The sequence below is a fragment of the Arachis ipaensis genome, chromosome B01 (assembly GCF_000816755.2).
Source record: "Arachis ipaensis cultivar K30076 chromosome B01, Araip1.1, whole genome shotgun sequence".
Lineage (NCBI taxonomy): Eukaryota > Viridiplantae > Streptophyta > Magnoliopsida > Fabales > Fabaceae > Arachis > Arachis ipaensis.
In genome coordinates this window covers 53,863,561-53,871,240 of record NC_029785.2, presented here as the reverse complement: position 1 = coordinate 53,871,240, position 7,680 = coordinate 53,863,561, and the positions used below count along the sequence as shown (strand labels likewise).

Here is a 7,680-nt window from a genome sequence, read left to right as displayed (position 1 = left end):
AGAGGCATAAGGTTTATGCTTGACCCTAGGTCACACAGAGCCTTCTCAAAGGTCATGGTGCCTATGGTACAAAGGATTGAGAATTTTCTAGGGTCTTGTCTCTTCAGAGGTAATCTCTGCCTAGTCAAGTCATCCAGTTCTTTAATGAGCAATGGAGGTTCATCCTCCCAAGTCTCATTACCAAACAACCTGGCATTTAGCTTCATGATTACTCCAAGGTACTTAGCAACTTTCTCTTCAGTAACATCTTCATCCTCTTCAGAGGAAGAATACTCATCAGAGCTCATGAATGGCAAGAGTAAATTCAATGGAATCTCTATGGTCTCAGTGTGAGCCTCAGATTCCCATGGTTCCTCATCAGGGAACTCCATGGAGGCCAGTGGATGTCCATTGAGGTCTTCCTCAGTGGGAACCACTGCCTCTTCCTCCTCTCCATGTTCGGCCATGTGAGATGTGGTTATGGCCTTGTACTCTCTTTTGGGATTCTCTTCTGTATTGCTTGGGAGAGTGCTAGGAGGGAGTTCAGTAATTTTCTTACTCAGCTGACCCAATTGTGCCTCCAAGTTTTTAATGGAGGACCTTGTTTCAGTAATGAAACTTTGAGTGGTTTTGATTAAATCAGAGACTATAGTTGCTAAGTCAGGGGAGTCCTGCTTAGGATGCTCTGTCTGTTGCTGAGAAGATGATGGAAAAGGCTTGCTATTGCTAAACCTGTTTCTTCCACCATTATTGTTGTTAAAACCTTGTTGAGGTCTCTGTTGATCCTTCCATGAGAGATTTAGATGATTTCTCCATGAAGGATTATAGGTGTTTCCATAGGGTTTTCCCATGTAATTCACCTCTTCCATTGCTGGGTTCTCAGGATCATAAGTTTCTTCTTCAGAGGAAGCTTCCTTAGTACTGCCTGTTGCTGCTTGCATTTCAGACAGACTCTGAGAAATCATATTGACTTGTTGGGTCAATATTTTATTCTGAGCCAATATGGCATTCAGAGTATCAATCTCAAGAACTCTTTTCTTCTGAGCTGTCCCATTATTCACAGGATTCCTTTTAGAAGTATACATGAATTGGTTATTTGCAACCATTTCAATGAGTTCCTGAGCTTCTGCAGGCGTCTTCTTCAGATGAAGAGATCCTCCAACAGAGCTATCCAATGACATCTTGGATAGTTCAGACAGACCATCATAGAAGATTCTTTTGATGCTCCATTCTGAAAGCATGTCAGAAGGGCACCTTCTAATCAATTTCTTGTATCTCTCCCAAGCTTCATAGAGGGACTCACCATCCTTCTGTCTAAAGGTTTGGACTTCCACTCTAAGCTTACTCAATTTTTGAGGTGGAAAGAACTTTGCCAAGAAGGCATTGACTAGCTTTTCCCAAGAGTTCAGGCTCTCCTTAGGTTGTGAATCCAACCATGTTCTAGCTCTGTCTCTTACAGCAAAAGAAAAGAGCATAAGTCTGTAGACTTCAGGGTCAACCCCATTGGTCTTGACAGTGTCACAGATTTGCAAGAACTAAGCTAAGAACTGATGAGGATCTTCCAATGGAAGTCCATAAAACTTGCAATTCTGTTGCATTAGAGAAACTAATTGAGGCTTAAGCTCAAAGTTGTTTGCTCCAATGGCAGGGATAGAGATGCTTCTCCCATAGAAATCAAGAGTAGGTGCAGTAAAGTCACCAAGCACCTTCCGTGTATTGTTGGCATTGTTGTTTTCGGCTGCCATAGTTTCTTCTTCCTTGAAAAGCTCTGTTAGGCCCTCTAAAGAGAGATATTCTTTAGCTTCTCTTAGCTTTCTCTTCAAGGTCCTTTCAGGTTCAGGATCAGCTTCAACAAGAATGCTTTTATCTTTGCTCCTGCTCATATGAAAGAGAAGTGAACAAAAAAGTATAGAATCCTCTATGTCACAGTATAGAGATTCCTTGAGGTGTCAGAGGAAAAGAAGAATAGAAGGAGGGGATAGAGATGAGAGAATTCGAACTTATCAAGAGGGATAGAGTTCGAATTGCACCTTGAGGAGGAGTGTTAGTCCCTTAAATAGAAGGATGTGAGAAGAGGGGAAAAATTTTCGAAATTAATTAAAAGATTTTAAAAAGAAATTTGAAAATTTGATTGAGATTTTCGAAAACTAAGATTGGGAAAGAAATAAAGTGATATTTGAAAAAGATTTTGAAATTAGAAAAAGATATGATTGAAAAATTAATTTTGAAAAAGATGTGATTGAAAAGATATGTTTGAAAAGATTTGATTGAAAATCAATTTAGAAAAAAAAATTTAAAATTAAAGTTGATTACTTGACTATCAAGAAATTAAAAGATATGATTTTAAAATTTAAAGTTTGATCCTTTCTTAATAAGCAAGTAACAACTTGAAAGTTTTGAAGTAAATCTTTAATTGAAGCAAGGATTTTTGAAAATGGTAAAAATAAATATAAAATGGAAAGAAATTGATTTTTTGTAAAGAGGGAGAAACAAATTCTATTTTCTCTATTCTACTATTTATTACGGCGACGAAGAATCAAATTATCACTATATTTATTCCTTTTTCTACTTCTTCTCCAAGTGCAGGATAACCCCAAGGAATTTTGCTTACATCTCGAATGAATTCGAGGACATATTCAAAGAAATTCTGACCAAAAGTGGGAATGGTTTGCGGATTTCTAACAACTAAAATGGCTGAAACCAATAAGATAGCAATTACGACCCAAGAAGTTATAAGTACTTGGGCATGCACTTGGAACCCCCCTAATTGCCAATAGAGATGTTGACCTACTTCCACGGAAGATATCTCATATAGTCTTTTTAATGTGTTGATGGAACATAATAGAATATTCATATTGCCCTCAAAATAAATAGAACTTGAAAGAAATTATTTTTATTCAACCATCTATTTTTTCAATTGTCTGTTAAATCCTTTATTTTGAATATCGACTAATCACTTAATATTTCTGGGTTTTTTGTTTTTTGCGATGACAGGTATAGGAACTACTAAGGGTACTAAAGAAACAAGAACAACAACTACTAATTCATCAGCTAATATATTTCCGAAAAGTCGAAAGCTAAGCGATAGGGGTTTTGTGAAATCTTCTAAGATGTTAATTGGTAGAAGGATTGGAGTTGGTTGGATGTATTTACCAAAATAAGCTAATCCTTTTTCGAAAGACCCGCATAGAAATATGCTACTGATGTAAGTAAAGCTAATGCAACAGTAGTATTTATATCATTTGTGGGTGCAGCTAACTCCCACGCTCGAAGCGCACCATAAAGCGAAGAAGGTGCTACACTAACAGATAAGTCGGCTCAGGTGCTGGTGGTGGCGGTGGTAAGGATGCTTCTCCGATGGTGGTTAGACGGATTAGAGAAGATGAAGCTGGAGTTATTTTTACTAGAAATATCTTAGTTTAATATTTTTGCTATTTTTGGGCCTCAGGCCCTGTTCCTCATAAAAAACACATTATTATAGGAAAATAATAATTTTACTCTCATTTTTAATAATGTCACTCTAAATATTAGGGGTGATCGCGGTGCGGTTTGGTTCGGTTATTTACAAAAAAGTCATCCGATCCAATCGTTTATTAAAACTGCGGCTTGGTTTGGTTCGATTTTTATCAAAATCATCCGAGCCAAACCAAACCAATTGAAATCGGTTTAGTTTGGTTCGGTTTGTTCAATTTTTTTAATTATTAATTCAAACAAAAACCTGGTATACTATTTCATAGTCACTCAGAATAATCAACCTGACTCAGAAATCCCTACCAAATTTGCAGAAATCACTAACAAAATAGCAGAAGCACAACAAATTAAAATCATTAACAATTTTGCAAAAAAAGCATAAGTTGGTGGAACAATAATCAACCTTACTCAGAAAAAATAAAGAAGCAAAAAAATGTAAGAGACAAATCAGAAATAGAACCCAACTGAATCAGAAATACAACCAAATTGAATCAGAAAGAACAAATAAAATTAGAACAAAACAAATCAGAATAGAACAAATTCAACAAAATCAGAATCAACATAATCAAAAGTGCTAATTGATTCTAGCTCTTCCATTTCTTCCACCTTTTCTCTCCTTCTTGCTAGGTGATTCCAAGCTCTGAAAAAGCAAATCCATTCAAAACAGTGAAATTATAACAGAATCATAAAAATCTTCAAAACTCAAAATGATAACAAAACAAAAAAAATAGAATTTAAAAAATCAAAATCATAACAAATTTACAAACAGAACATCAAGAATTAGAATAATAGAAACAAAAATTCAAAACATAATTGAAAAAATAAAACCCTAATAAATAGAACAAAAAATATAGAGAAAAAAAAACCGAACAAAAATAAAATTGAAATCAATGAATCATATTAATACCTGAGGCTGAGGCTCCATTGGAACACCATCGCGGCACAACGCTGACAACGATGATGACGCCGACTCTGAGAACCACGCCACTGCTGCCTACTGAGAATGACGGGATTGAGGAGCAAGAATGAAGCGGGTGCACCACGGCAATGGCAGAGAGAACGACACACAGAGACTGAGAACGACGAAGTTGAGAGAAGCAGTGAGCCAGTGAGCCGCGGAGAGAAAGAATGAGAACAAAGCGGAGAGAGAGACTGAGAAAGACGTGGAGAGAGACTGAGAACGACGATTGCTAGGCTATGACAAGAGAGGAGAGTGGCAACGCCAATGTGTGTGTGTGTGGTGTGAATGAGTGGGAAAGAGGGAGAGAATGAGTATTAGGGTTAGGTTAAGTTTGTGGCAGGTTATTTACATTTATCGGTTCGGTTCGGTTTAATTCAAGTTTTTGGTATCAAAACCGAACCAAACCAAATAAAAACTGCAAAATTTCATTGATTTTCGGTTTTTTTAGTTTTTAGTTTATTTGGTTATTGGTTTTTTTAGTTCGGTTGTTCGATTTTATTTGAATTGGATCAGTTTTAAACACCTACTAAATATAATTTTTTTTACACGGTATATTTTTATAAAGTTAAAAAAGGTAAATACTATCAAAATAGAAAGAATATTCAGTTTCTACATTACTGAGACTCTTAAATCTTAATAATTCCAAAATAATTGCCTTATTATATAAGATCTTGGGTTAATTGAATAATTCGTTTTAATTAATTTGGTTTTCGTTTCAATGACCGCCTTCATGTCATTCTCAACTGAAAAATCTTCTGCAACCACCCGACTTGAATAACATGAAATTAGACTTAACCCGTCGTTTATTAAATCGCAGCTACTGCTTTTCGTCACCTAAAAAGCATGCTTTTAAATGAAACACACATCAAAGTCCAGCTGTTACGCTATTAAAGTCCCAAACGATTTTGCCACGTGAATTTACCTGGAATGGTACGTGTAATTAGAGTTTTAGATTTTGATAACGATGTGAATATGATGCACATATTATAACAAGAACACTTTAAATTCAACTAATGGAATTTGAGTAAGAATCAGAAAAAGTGTCGAGGCAGAAAATAATGGTTGAGTGCGTGCATTGCGTTGCGTTAATCACGTTCCATTTAAAGATCATATATCAAGTGTATTATTGTAATAAGGAAATTAAATTTGACGAAAAATATTAAGAAGTGAATAATTTTTATAAATATTTGTTAATATTTTAAACTAACATCTTATTTTATACCATTAGAATTTAAAATTTAAAATTTAATTTTTAATATTTAGAGTTAACTAAATACTAATTAAAAATAAATTCTTTTAATTACGTAATATTACTTAAATTTCATAAAAGATACTCTTTCCGGTTCGGGATCTAGCTAGAATCAACATTCTTGTCTGATGGTTGTGCACAATTTCACATCATGGACTGGTTCAAGTCATTCCATTATAGCAGAGCTTCCTCATCATGGATTTCCCCCATTTACTAAGTATACACTAAATATAGTAACAATACTAAGTATACACTAAAATTTATTATTAAATTAGTTATTAATATAAAATATATATTAAAAATAAAATATATTAAAATTGTGTTAAACTACACATGTATTTATACATAATGATTAACTATCTAAAATACTTTTGAATTATTCCAAAGCTGACTGCCATGACCTCTACTTTTATTATCGACAAAAATAACCTTTAATAATTTAAAAACATGCACAACATACCCATCCGCCAAGAGACGTACCTAATTAACGAAAATGTCTGATGTAACAAATGAAGAAATATACATTCTCTCTATGCTATCTCTCTCTCTCTCTTTCAAGCCCACCCCATCACATCTTGCCACCATCACATGGTTAATTGCCCCTTTTTCATATATACTTGTCGTAACACCACATGAAGCCTCTCACCTCCATCTGAAACTCAACCTACAACTTTCACCGATCTTGTCATCATTATATCTCTGCTATCACTCCTTACTCATCGTCACCCCTTTGAAAAATCTCCCAACTCTCACATTCCATCACTACTAATAATAACAACAACAATGCCAATTACAACCACTACAAAAAAGGGGTTAAAATGGCATTGATATTAAGGCGGTTTTAAAGAACCACCATAATATCAAGTCATTATGACAATTGTTGCTGCTGCTGTAATTGGCTTTATATATTTTGGCGGTTCTGGTGATTATGGCAGTTTGAACCGCCGTTTTCACACGCATATAAAATGAAAAAAATTGTAATCCTGGCTCATTCAACGCCGTTCTTCGTTCTAGCTAGGGCTTCTCCTCTCTGGTTACAATCTGGTTACACCAACAAACAACGTAAAGGTAGGAAACAACGTTCATCATCTCCTCTCTGAATAATGCTCTGGTTACGATCTCCTCTCTAAACAAACAACGTTCATCATCTCCTCCGTGTAAAGAAGCTCTCCAACAACGCCGTTCTTCCTTCTAGGGTTTCTCCTCTCTCCGCCGGTTACGATCTCTCCAGGTACCTCTCCCTCTCAAGTTAAATTGAAATGCTGTTTTATTTTGTTTTTTCTTTTGTGCTGTGGAGACGAAGATTCCAGCGAGAGGCAAGGTTCTGGTGGCTACTGACCTCAACATTTCGATTCCAGAAGGCACCGATTTCTTTGTTTTTGTTTGGGTTAGGGTTTCAAAATTGCTTTTGGTGCTGATTTTTGGGGGTTTTTGTTTCTCTGCAGCTCTGTTAGGGATTTTTGGGTCTTCCTTGAAGCATTGGATTGACGTTGGTGCGGGGGTGATTGACGACGATCTCAGGTCTTCTTTCTTAACTTTACTCCCTCCTCTCTCTCTCTCTCTCTCTGAACTCAGATCTTCTATTGCTTACTTCTATTAAGGTGTTTCTCTGATCTCCGAGCTCAGATCTTAGATCTCAGAAAAAACTGCTCCAATCTCAATTTCTCTATTTGCCTCTTTGGTTCTTTTTTGGTTCTTTTAAGCAAAGCTATAAATGAGTAATCTCTGTAGTTGTTTAGCTCTGCTGCCCTTGCTCTGTTCAATGTTTTTTGCATTAACTGAACCCTTGTACTTAGACACATTAGCAATTTTTCTTTTGTTCCCATGTGTGCGAACTGTCCTTCAAATCCCTGCTGATTGCTGTTTAGAAGAGTTAATTAATTCTGCTTTTTAAAAGGATTAGGGAATCAAATGGTGTCGGATTTCATTTGTAGCCATAGGAATCTAAGTTCTCTTCATTCTCCAAACCATAATCTTGAATAGATTTTGAAGATAGAAAGGTTAAAATTATATCAAATCA

The 7,680-nt window shown here is 35.7% G+C and overlaps 1 long non-coding RNA gene across 1 annotated transcript; it reads left to right on the top strand.

The window, feature by feature from the left end:
• Positions 6,733-7,181, top strand: LOC107630497. The gene is made up of 2 exons (XR_001618304.2): positions 6,733-6,891; positions 7,106-7,181. It is a non-coding gene; the product is annotated as an uncharacterized LOC107630497 (long non-coding RNA).